The following is a 13,323-nucleotide window of genomic DNA, read 5'->3' as shown; positions in this document are numbered from 1 at the left end:
AAATGCTGGATTCGTCAGATACAATAAAATGTACTGAAAATAAATAAGCTCTCTCTCTCTTGCCTAAATTAGGAATATTCCAGTACTAGACTGAATTCATAGCGCAATATTAAAAGTATTGTTCAGAACATCAACCGTCTCAAATGTTACAAAGAAAATACGTATCTATTTCTGAAAATTTTCTAAATAAATACAACAAGGAATAACAACGTCTTACCACACCTAAATTCGACAAGGTATAGCTCGACTGCAACGGTTAATAATTAGCCAGATAGATTGATGGGAGCACGGCAGATCCGCTTGACTAGGCATCACTTAATCAAGTGTGACGATATCATTGCTTATTACGAGCAAACTTGACAATTTCTACCTATCAGTATATTGGACGATATTGTAGTTACAACAATAAACATTTTTAGAATGGTTTACATATTCCCTTACTATTAGATAGATAAGACCATGGTCGCAAGATATTTCAACATTTCAAAAACAAAACAGCGTGACTATTTAGAACATTTAAAAGAGTTAAGTAAAATAATAATAATATTTTTGTAAAATAGAAAGATAAATACAAGTATTTATCCTGAAAATGCGGTTCTTTCTGTTTTTATCCTAATAATAATGTCCTAAATTATGAAATTTGACACGATTTGAATTCAGTTTTAACCATCAAACCAATCTTTTGGATGTAAGTAAAAGAATCTTATAAATAAATTGATTGTCTGTATACGTTTCATATTAAAACTTAAACAACCAGTAAACATGGTAGCCACGGACCAGAAATATATCATCTGTATATTTACATAAAAAAACCTATATGACACAAGACATCTAATCATATTATATTATATATAGTGATTTACATGTATTTCGAACTGTGTTTCTCAAAGCCTTGACAAAATATAAGAAATAAAATAAGTCGATAAAAATAGTCTCTAAATACTTATTTTTACAGTATAATTACTTACATGCGAACATCCAGCTCAGAATAATTCACACATACCTGAAACAATAAATTTAATTTGAAATTCCTTACTACACTTGCATTCTAAATAGTCTACAGTTATTATCAATATATGATACATTTTCTTAGTTTGTATTAAGGTTAGGACAGTTGATAATCATAAAAAATGGGTCAGACTTTGTTTGTGTTTTAAATATTTTACACGTATTATGTATTATGAAGTGTTTGAATGATATTTGTATATTAAAAACAAATAACAATCCTAAATGGGTGATCGTAACATAATAAGTCTTCATATATGCATCCGTTACTGAAAATTTTAAAAATAAATCTGAACCGATATCATCAAACACCATGTATAAGATTTGTTAAATAGTAGTTAAATAATTATTTTATGACAAAACAACAACCCAGACACTTCCATTGTGAGTAATGAATAGTAAGTATTAATTAATTCAGCTATATATTACTAGGAGAAGAAGTGGAGGATTTTCTACTACAATCAGCGCTATAAGGCCTTCAGTGCTTCTAAGAGACAGGATTTCAAGGAGAGTAGGGGTGGAGGAATGGGCCGCCTCCTGCCGCGATACTCCCATGGAATAGAACACGTGAATGCTAACTCAGTCATAACAATTTTGAAGAAGAGAAATCTAGATTTGTTCAAGGGTCAAAAAGGGTAGTCTTACCTATCCCATTCTGTCATTCTAAAACATTTAAAATTAATGAAGCTACATTCTCTTCTGTCATCAGTCTTCGCTGTAGATTTTCGATAATTTTATTCCTTTACCCATCATCTCGACATTTGCATATAGTGGAGTGCCGTATCTGTATACACATAGGGTTACCTAGATGAAAATGACACTGAGGAGGTTTTAGAGGCTGTAGGAGAAGTTAATCCTACAATAAATTACAAAAGTATTAGCAAATAGTCACCATAGGTCATCATCAAGTTTTAAGAACTGCAATTGGCCGTTGAAATTTGATACGACATCTCAAATAATTTACTAAACTGTAATATAGTGCCCCGGGTCTTTTAGATAGCTCCATGTAGGCTATTTAAGTCCATTGAAAATGCTTTTCTGATATGTTCGAAGCAAAACATGGATATAAGTAATAATAATGTATTAAGTTACTTAAGTGTAGCTGTTGCATCTGACTTGCTAAGGAAAGTACATGTACAAGAAGAAAGAACCTGCGCAGAATCTTCGAGGAAATTAGCTAACTTTTATAATGTTCTCAGAATAGATCCTAAGGAAGACAGGTCATATGCAAATTGTTCTTTATGCTATGAAAATTATTTGCAAAGTCCTAAGTTTTTTGCTTTCAAAATCAAAGAACTTCTTTATTTTGTGTAAAAAAATTAAGTAAAAATTTAAACAATAAGCATTGCAAGTTCATGAAATAAATTATATAATGTTGCTAATTAATGTCTATAGAATTATTCTTGATAGTAATAATAATCCTGGAAAGTCTGGATATTGTACAAGATAATACACAAAATCCCTAAGTAGGTTGTTCAGGCATTATAGTGAAAGATCTTAGTTTAGTCAATTCTATATTTTATTACTTTTAAGTCCTGATTTTATTTGTATTTGGAATTAAACATTGGAACATTGTAATAAAATCCAAATTTATGTCAAAATCTCAGATAAATAAAACCGCAATGCCTTTAGAATATCCCATGTTGTATTTAATGCCTATTGTGTGTAGGAATATATATACAATTTGCCATATACGTTGACATGCATTTTATGTAAGACAGTTTATGGATTGTAGTAATTTATAAATACTATTTTGTAATCAAAATGTATGAAAATAATTATTACGCAGGTGCTGAGTATTATACAGAAATCTCAGTAAAATTTCTTCTTTCTGTTTGTTTTATGCTTTTGTCTCACGGAGTAAACATTTGGACGGACATTTAGCTCTTGAGAAACCAGAGTGGGTGGGACTCTCAAGCGCTGTCAGGTGTTACAGTTAATTATTTTTAAACTCTGGCATAATGAGAGAACAATCTTGATGTTGCAGAATCTATGAATATATCTTCATAAACAAATAAATACATAAAACTATTATAATATGATTTATCCCTTTTAAAAGGGAGATAGTATGAGGTCACTATTAATTTTAAAATTGCAATCCCTATCTTATGACATTCATTTTAATGATCCTTTTCAATAGAAACATATTGACACAAATAAATCATCTTTACGACGTTTATAGCAAAAGTTATGTCAAGTAAACCTCCATATACTCCAAACGGATTGAGATATCAATTTACAACCTTCACCATACTATATTTTACATATAGCCATAAGTCTATGTAGAAAATAGTGTGTTTTTATGAAACTTAAAATACTTACCTGTTACCAGACACATTAATCATATTAATACAAAAGAATTTGCTTTATTTATCAGTTCATCGTTACACGAACTACATACGTCTTGAAAGTTTGCAATAAAGCAGCTCATTAAGTTCAGATAAACGATATCGAAGAACGTTTTTACATGCACTCTTTACTTTACAAACTGCATTACTCCCTCTCCAATTACTCTTTTAACCATCGTTTGGGTTTCTTAAATACTGATGAATGTACTAATAATCCATTAGCTAATCAACCTATGTATCTTATAAAAGTCTTTTATTTACAAACTTGTGTTGAAGATGTCTGTTACGCGAGAGAGTTTTATTTTATACTTTTGAAAGTTTCCGATTTGCATGGTGTGTTCTAGTTCATATACGAGCGTCGCGTTTTCCACTTAAAACAATGTACCATCTTTAGTGGTTAGCTAATTGGTTATCATAGCAATAGATTAGATGTGAATAACAGTAGGAATTGACCCCACATAATTTTATTAATCAAAAAGCTAATTGTCGAACAGTATCCTTAATTTAAGGAGCAGTGATTCCAGTTGTCAAATTAGGTGCATAGTGAATTAGCAAAGCCTATCACTCTAGAGGATAGACAAATTTTATTTCTTTCAGTCTGGCTCTCTGTTGCCATTTTACATCAAGCTTAATTTCTATGTGAGCAACATTGATATCGATGACGGTACATCTCACTCTATAGGAATTATGCTGAGCTTTACCAACTATTTTTACCAACTGGTGTTATGGGTAACCATGGTGTCAAAGATAACATTGAAGATTAATACATTTTAAAACAAACTACTTCCAATCATATGGAATTTTAACATCGACGTGTTATACATAAAAAAATTCAAAAATAATAGAATGAAAAGACATGGTAAAAGTCGGTTACAATAATTGCAGTCAATCTTGCGTTATAGTATTTGAACATCCTCTCTAGCTCACTAGAATTCATATAATTTGAACAGTGCTATGTAATCTAACTTAATGAACAACGAATCAAATTTATCATGTGGCACGATATATCACGGAAAATATTGTGTGACGCCTTGGTTTTACCGAAGAAAGAAGAAAACCAATTGCTCTTCTTGGGGGTTACTTTTTAAATAGTAGAGACGTTAACGGTTTATCTTTTAATAATCACCAAATGAACTTAAATGATGGAGTCTAATCAAGAGAAAGTTCGTGAAGGTTCAGGAGTGAATCTTTCTGATAGGTGAAATAAGATAAGCTCGAAATCTCTTATAACAAGGTACCACCACAGCAGGAAATGGTAAAAGAACTTTTCTGTAATAAGTAGCCAAGCATGTAGAAATACTTCTGACCTACTTCAAAGCTTTTAATTGAGTCATAGTTTAATTTAGATCAATTGCTTAAACATAGACGAGGTTTATGTGAAGTGAAACGACCACAATAACTGGAGAAATCCATCAGGATGCTTAAATTTAAAAACAATCTTTCCATGGAGCCTTTAATAGCTTAAAAATATGATAGAGACACCAACGAGCTATGTAATTTCATTTCAAGTACCACATTTGGCTATGGCATACACAGTTGTTTGAAGTACGTGTCATTGAGTTGTAGGCACATAAATACAAATTAATTGGCATCACATGGATGATTCTACTGTTATATCTTATTTGATCTATTTTATGTTTGTTTCTTTGATTATGCATGAGTAGATCGTTTTGTATTATAGGAGGGTTTACGATTAATTATTCGTTTCCCTATTATTATGTAACTTAATGTGATTGCAGATTGGAATGTTTTGCCTAGTTTTAGATAAAGTATACAATAACATAGAATTTATAATTTTTAATATTATGATATACAAATATAATTATAATACTGTCAAACACTTAGTGATTTCGTTTAAGTAAAGCCTCTAGAAATATACTTAAATTTCAGTTCACGACCGATTAATGAAATGAATTTTATAATAAAAACAATTAAATATTCTAAAAAATAATATTTTAGAAAAGTTTTTCCTATCAAAGAATGTTAAAACTAATAGGCATGGAAATTATATACTCGTAGATTGTATTTCTAAATTTAACAAAAGTGGAAATGTACCTTAGTAAAACTGAAAGTTTAATTCAAAGTTCAATTTTTCCCTAATTGAAAAAATAGGTAAGAACTTATCAGTTTGCTTCTAATTTACTATAAATTGGTTGGCAGTCAAATCCCTTTATCCGATATAATCTTTCGACCAGAGGCAAAGATCGCTATAGCCCGTGCACAAGAGGTGATTACGACTCCAGTTGTTCAGACAAACTTAATTGGACCGTTGGATTACGGCTTTTTCATCAATACTGAGTTGATCAATGGAAGATGATATATGCAATTATTGTGATAATATTTTATGAAACTGCCACGTGTTTTAAATGAAAAATTTAAAGTATGGAAGAATATCGATATTTATTACAACAGAATATCGATTAATTTAAATCCAGTTAATGGAATATACGGGCTTGCCGAATTGATGCTAAGCGAAAAAAAAAAGGAAATAATGACCAAATTCAGCATAAACAGAGCTCATCGTATTTTGAAACAACGTATTACGCTACACTGCATGATGGGTAAGATGCTTCGCTGAAGTTGCTTGCAAAATTTCAAATCTATAGCATTTCATTCTTGAGAACTCTTGCGGACAGATAGATAGACAAAAAAATCATAAAGAAAAGATATTTCCACATCCCCCGGCAGGCAAAAAAATAATGTGTCAACCAACTAAATGATTCAGCAAAATTTCGTGGTTGGACATACTTTATCATCTATGGAGAGAAAAGTAGGTTACCACAACGCAAGAGAGCGCTAAAATAACTTTTCTGTATATTTCTTTTTTTCACTCAATGAAATAAATGTCAATTTTAAAATGTCATATGCTTTTATTCAGTTTGTTTAACACATTTATTTTTCCTCCTATTTTCTCTTAGGATTACTTATAAACTATTGTAACATTATTTGCTCACGTTTAGCCAAATCCCAAAGAGTGATATGCATTACCATAAAATTTAGTTTTCCTTATACAGAAATGAAGCCTCTTGCACAATTTCAAGTCTATAGGTCACTTTGTTGGGAGACGGACAGACAAACATAAATTAATTTTTTCAGTCCACGAGTGATGGTATTCGCTACAACTCAGCTCATGATATCGTGGATCCGCAGGCGTATTCAATGCTTAACACAACTCTTAGGTGTAATAATGATGACTTTGTAAATTTTTCCATATGGAATTACTTTTCGTTGAATTGAATCAAATCGGCTTCATCACAATCCGTTAATCGAGACTACAATGCACTTTTATTTTTTGAACTAAAAGAATTTCCCGAGTAAGATTAAACTAGTAATTAAAGTACTGAATTACTACACGTACAAGGCTAGTGCATATATTTACACAATAACATTTAACGGTCAAATAATCATAAATTTAATAAATGTATCGTTTCTGTGCCCCAATAACATGTGAGTTTACATTATTTCTAAACATAAATATCGGTTGCCTAATGTTTATTCAAGCTGAAAAATAACAAATAGTTTCCTATAACTTAACACACTATAAAGTTATGAAATCTAAACTTAAATCTCTCGAGTTAGTTATGTGATTTTGTTTGTAGTTATGTGAAATAAGTAATGCACATCGGCACACGAGTCTTGTAAGGTTAAGTAAAACAGTCCGAAATGACAAAAAGGAAGGATGGAAAGAAAAGAAACCGCATGACTTAGCACAAAGCCTTTGTCTTAGAAAACCCAAGAAAGATTGCCTTTCTTGCGTTATGTCTTATAAGCGCAGCCAGAATTTCCATATAAATAGAATGTTATAAAATGTGTGTTAACCAGTGTCTTATCTTTTCCATATTTGGTACTGCTGTGGTTGGATTTGTTTTTATATTTTTCCTTGGCTTTTTTCGCAGTTATACGTTGTAGAAGTATTATTCTATGAACAAGTACTGTTTACGAAATACTGTTTAAGATAATTGTTCTCCTTTTAATATACCTCTTAGTTTGGACATTTTACCAAAACGTATTAAAACAGTGCTTGCTATAAAGGATCTGATTACCCATTAATTTTCTGTTGAAGAACTTTCAAGGGAATCTGATCCTACACATGATCATTAAAAACTTTTAAATAATTTCATTATATGAAACAGTGGAAGGAATAGTTTTTCCTCAGGATTTTTATCATCATAAACTACACGCCCTTCTTCCATTTAGTGTCCTTTAGAAAATTCAACAATATTTCCTGTTATACAATATTGTGCAAGGAAAATTATGGTGTTACTAACACAAAGTTTTATTAGGAAATTCGTTTTTGAGTACAAGAAAATGAATTAGTAGGCCTAGATCTGGCAGTGCTTCAATAAGCTACTAGCGTGAAAAGCCTTTGCAACATATTGGCCGCAAGAGTTATATTAAACTCACGCTTGCACGTCATCGGGATATGGTTCATACACTTTGAAAACTTACAATGAATTAATTAGTAAACTACCTTATTAAATAATATGCTGTGGGCAGACATAAATAAACTTTTCTTTGTAGTAAATTTCCAATATAAATACTTGCGACACTCTACAAGTGGTGTTTGAGAACACTTTTAACAATATCTCATTTACTAGAAATTGTATTTCATTATTTTTTGGTAAAAAACACCAGGAAGCACAGACTAAAATTGAATTATTACAATCGTTTTAAAAATGATTGGTGAAATACATTTTTGAGTCGTGATCACTGATCAATCTTAGCGGTGAGAAAATTATCACACTTTTTGGTGATAAATATAAAGAAGAGAGAAGATTCTAGCTCTGGAATCTTATTTTAAAAGGTTTTTAAATAACAGTCACTTGAAGAAGAGTGCGGTGTTTAAGAGGTTTGTTCTAGTTTTAGTTTTAAGACTTTTGTTAGCTAATGATATGGGATGTTGACGCCAAGATAACATGTATTATTTCTTGTGTGATGTAAAGAGGCCGCTAACTCATGCAGTTGTAAAAGCTATCCTTTATGGATTTCTGTCCTGTTTATATGTCTTTATCATAAGTATACTGCCAGTGGTTTTCAACATACCTAGGTCAGGCTCCACGGCGAGCTTGTGACAGAGCATATGTTATAATATTTTATATATATATATATATATATATATATATATATATATATATATATATAAATTAAATACCTTTATGTACAAAGAAAGTAAGCTTACAATTATTTCCAGTTCATATTTATGGTCGTGGTATGGTTGTTTTACATCGGGTTATAACTATTTACAATATATTTATTTGGGTTAGATTTACTATTTATATTATAATTAGTTACAGCCAACAATATATCTCAAAGCGAACTAAAATTATTTGTATTTATATTTGTTATTTTTAAAAATTGGTTTTAAGTAATTCAAAGAAATCATTTCTCCAATTTAATGTAATTAAATTTCCACACACGTTTTTGACACTAAGTATTGGGAAATATCCATCATAAAATTTATGAAAAGTATTTGACGGTCTGTAAATTAAAACATACTTTCGTACTGTAAAAATGCAGTTTTTTTGTATTTAAAGAAAAAAGATTTGCTGTAAGTGTAATGCCAAATCATGGCTAGACAAATTAAAGACGAAAACTATATGAAAAATAAAATTAAGAACTTAGCTCTTTGACATGCGTTTCGATACTAACTCTATAGTTTTATATCAGATGCACTGACCTAAGACAGTTCAATTTAAAAACAAATTTAAACTGTTTAAATGGAATCTTTGCTTTAGAATACAATAATCCATGACCAGCTAAAGTTTTCAATCTTTATTCCGATTCAATAAAGCAAAAAATGCAAATTATTTCTAAAACGATGATCATCCAGGAAATGGGTAGGGTCTTGTATTTTAATAACTAAGGAAAAATAAACAACGTAACAGAATAAGTCTTCTTCTATGTTAGTAACGGCAAATAAATTAATAAGCTATGGTTAGATGACATCAAACACAATCTTTCTTTACTACTCAATCCATGATTCGCTGAAAGATAAACATAATGGAATGCTGAATATTTGGAGAAGCGTGGAATGCACAAATCCAAATAAAGGCCTAGATTAAAAAACAAGTAGAACTAAAATTTTCTTCTCATTTTTACTTGTAACAAATTCTAATGTTTGATATAAACATAAGAACGTGTAGCTGTCTACGAAAGTGAAGTAAGTAATAGGGCACGTTACCCAGCCATTACAGCAACAACATGGGATAAACTGCCTCACTGCCGTGTAATATATGGACCGTTACTGGCTGAACTTCCGCCACAAGGCACCTCCACGTCCGTGTTTTGTGTTCAAATTCTACAGAAAACTTAGATACTGTTATTAGTAAACAGAATTTAGCATTGAAATGTTTATTGGTAAAGTTTATGAGATTTTTGCCAGATTATTGTTTTACAAAATGATATTTCCAACTATTATTTCTCACTTTAGATTTTTAAATAGTCTTTTTCCGAACTAATATAAGATTCCATTAAAATATCTCAAAGAAAAATTCATGTATGGGAAATTTTTAATATAGCCTTTTAATTGTCCATCACTATTTTAATATTTTACGTAAGAATTATACGTGTTAAGAATAGTGCTTTGGTATAGAGTGAGAAAATTGATACATATCTCTTGGTACAATATATGAAAGTAATTTCAGAATACTAAATATTTTTTCGGAAAGAATTATTATTTTACTGTCCAATAATTCATTATTAAACTAACTTACATTTGTGTACCTGTAACAATCATGTTCTTCATTGAATTCAAGTTCAGAAATCTTATGTAACTAGCTTACTTAGTTTACTTACTGCACGTTTCATATTGATAATAGAATAAGTTAAGGAATATTTATGGCTGAGCAATTGAAATTAAATAGTAGAGAATAAAAAAAAACATTAAAAGTTTCTTGAGATAAACCACTTCATTTAGTCCCGTTCATATAATATGCTAATTCAGGACTTTCGAATAAATTATTACCCGTTAAAGTTTACCCATTACATCCTACCACTATGATTTCCCGGTTTTCTCGAAAATATTTGATCTATTAACAAATAAAATAATTGTATTTATTAATGTTTTTATACGAAACATAAATTTTTAAGACCATACAAAAATAAAATATCATATTGTTTAACTAAAAGTTTTAGACGGAGGATTATACAAAACAATAAATTGACATAATTTGATTGCTTATTTATTTGCTGTCCTAATCTTATATGCTTAATGAATAAGAATATGATTACGATTAATTATTAAGTAATATAATATTGTGATTAAAATGATTATTACGTCATGTAAGATTGTAATTATGATCAGTATTTCCTATCGTGTCACACTGTACGTATAACATCATATGCACTTTTACTGTCGTACCTTTTTATTCATATCAATATAAAATGTTATAGAATTTTTTAATGCATGACGTTGTTATAGCCTTGAGGCTATAACAGGTTCTGGAGGGTCAGGGAGTAAATTAAAGGCTTTTATTGCGAGTATTCAAGAGCTTTTAATTAAGTTAAAACGTTCAAGTGCTATTTTATAAAGTATTGTTCTCCTTATATTGAATTGAGGTAACTAACTAAAATGCAAATCTATACAAGTTGACCTCAAATAAACGATAATATTCCAAGAGGTGAAGGCTATGCTGACAAGTTCAAATAATAAAAGTTTAAATATGGCCCTAATACCCTTAGTATTCCCATTATCGACACTTCTCTTAAAACTATAAACACAGCCAATCTAGATTAATATTTTATCTTGCATTGTTATATTATAAAACAATAATTTAAAATTGTTTTACTGAAATAAACTCATAGTATTTGAAAAAAATATTATTTAATTTGATGTCCATACCGTACTAAACGGAAAATCATTTAAATGTTAATGTATTTGAAATCACCAATATTAAAATGCAACAGTTAAAGCAAAACCATCTATGTTTTTACACAATAATAAAAATTTTAATACACTGGCACTTTAAATTATTATTGTAATTGTTTTTAATAATAAAACACCATCTACATCTAGAAATATTTTAAAATAAAAAAAACACAGTAGCAGTCGTGGGACTGCCGATAGAAGTGAAAACGGAACTATTAAGTTGAGAGTAATTAACAATACGTTATAGTAGCAGTACATCTGTAATTGTAAATGTGACGCGTTTTTAATTTTCCAATTTTAAAATCCACGAAAAAATATTATCAAATAACTAGAAATCTATTTTACCACGCTAGTAAGATAAATCTTATACCGTAATAATACTCATTTCATGATGAAGAGGTTAAATATTAAAAACATAATTAAAATGAATAATGCTAAATTTTAAATACAAATATTCGTACAAATATTAAAAATGTTTAAAAATATATTCGTTGTTTTCATTATTCATTTATCTGTATAAAAAATATTAATATGTTTCATACTCACTTTTGAACTTCCCACGTGGTCAATTTAACTTTACTTACGGATAAAGTATATAATTGCAATAACAATTAAACCCACCATATTTTTAAAACTAATAAATTAGTTAAATTAACTTGGTTCTTTCGTAAAGGTATTTTTATTGCACAATAAACTAATTTATTGAGTTAATACGGTATCAGTGAGCCAATGCGCCAACTACAGTTCCGGCAGAAACGTTCACTCATCACTTCATACGCTACTACAGGCTAAACTAAACATCCAATAAAAAAATGATAGATTACAAAAAAAATATTCATTTATTTTCACACAACTTTCTCGCTGACAAATTTTGTCTGACCAAAAAATAAAAAAAAATCCTCGCTTACTGCTTTTTTCTTGTCATTGTAAACGCTATGTAAAATGTAAACAATAATCAAAATTATTTCGAAATTTTTTTAATATTTAAAAATGTAACCAATAGATTGCCAATATTAAGAGCTTTAATTTGACGCATCTTACAGAATTGTACGACATTGGCTTCACTTTTAAATCGCGAGAGGAAGCCGTAAAGGTCACTGATTTTCGCAGTCTGTTTTCATACTCCGCCGGGACAGTTTTAACACAGCGAGACTGACTTTTTCATGCAGGTTAGTAGTCCGCGGCCAAGTCTACGGTTAAAAAACACACAGCGAGACTGACTTTTTTCATGCAGGTTAGTATCATTAGCATGTCGGTGACGCGAACCGAGGATTTTACCCTCTACCAAAACGCTCAACGCGCCTAAAGAAGTTTTCACTTCAAAAAAAAAAAAAAAACAGGTGAAACTCTGTTTTGGTAAAATGGTTAAAAATTAAGTGAAATATATCTTTTGGGTAGCGAATAAATAAAACTTCTTTATACGACTGGAGTTTTGTAACTGTGGCAAAGAAAAGTTCTCAAATCGATACCGTTATTATCCTTAACATTACATTTTATCCAAGCGATCAAAATAAACTGTATACAAAGTTGAAAATTGCAAGGTACAATATAGTATATGAAAACATTTATGTAATAAATGTATTACATTATTACAAAATGCGTAGCGGCTCGTTAAAATAATTTCTTTGAATCACATTGTAGCCAATATGTCATCGTTTAAGGGAACGTGTAATTCTGAACTATTCTGCTGATCACAAAATATGCTGAGGAAAGTTTGATTATTTGAGCATTTTAAGATAAATTTGATTTTTACAAATAATTATATTGCGTTTTCTTTCTACTGTATAAAGGAAGAAATATCTATAAAAAACCATACTTGTTCGTTTCCTATTTCTTACGTCATTTTTAAAATCAATAATATCTTTTTTTTGGAAAGAAAACTACGAAAATATCACTACATTGTATTTTGCTATACTGGCACACGTTGAGCTGTACTTTCTGACTGCGTGCATGGCCAACACATTAAGGGCGCCCAACAACGGAAGTTCGGCCTGTAATAGCCTGCTATATTATGCAGCAGGAAGGTAATTTATCAAAGGTTCTTGCTTATGCAGACCGTCTCAACCAGCACTGGTTGTGTTCTGTACCCTAGTAGTGTTATAC

At 30.1% G+C, this 13,323-nt stretch overlaps 1 protein-coding gene across 4 annotated transcripts in view; it reads right to left on the bottom strand.

Annotated features, from left to right (window-relative positions):
- LOC124362904 (endothelin-converting enzyme homolog) overlaps nucleotides 1-13,323 on the bottom strand; it is a 530,214-nt gene that overhangs the window by 174,377 nt on the left and 342,514 nt on the right. Inside the window, exon 1 of one of the 4 annotated variants that reach the window (XM_046817790.1) lies at nucleotides 969-985. The exons of the other annotated variants lie outside the window; for them this stretch is intronic. The gene's annotated coding sequence lies outside the window, so the exon portion shown is untranslated. Of the gene's footprint in view, nucleotides 1-968; nucleotides 986-13,323 lie in introns of those variants that run through there. 4 annotated transcript variants of the gene reach the window in all.

This window comes from Homalodisca vitripennis, chromosome 5 (genome assembly GCF_021130785.1).
Source record: "Homalodisca vitripennis isolate AUS2020 chromosome 5, UT_GWSS_2.1, whole genome shotgun sequence".
Classification (NCBI taxonomy): Eukaryota; Metazoa; Arthropoda; class Insecta; order Hemiptera; family Cicadellidae; genus Homalodisca; species Homalodisca vitripennis.
The sequence above is the reverse complement of the archived record's forward strand: the minus strand, read 5'-3'. Positions and strand labels throughout refer to the sequence as shown.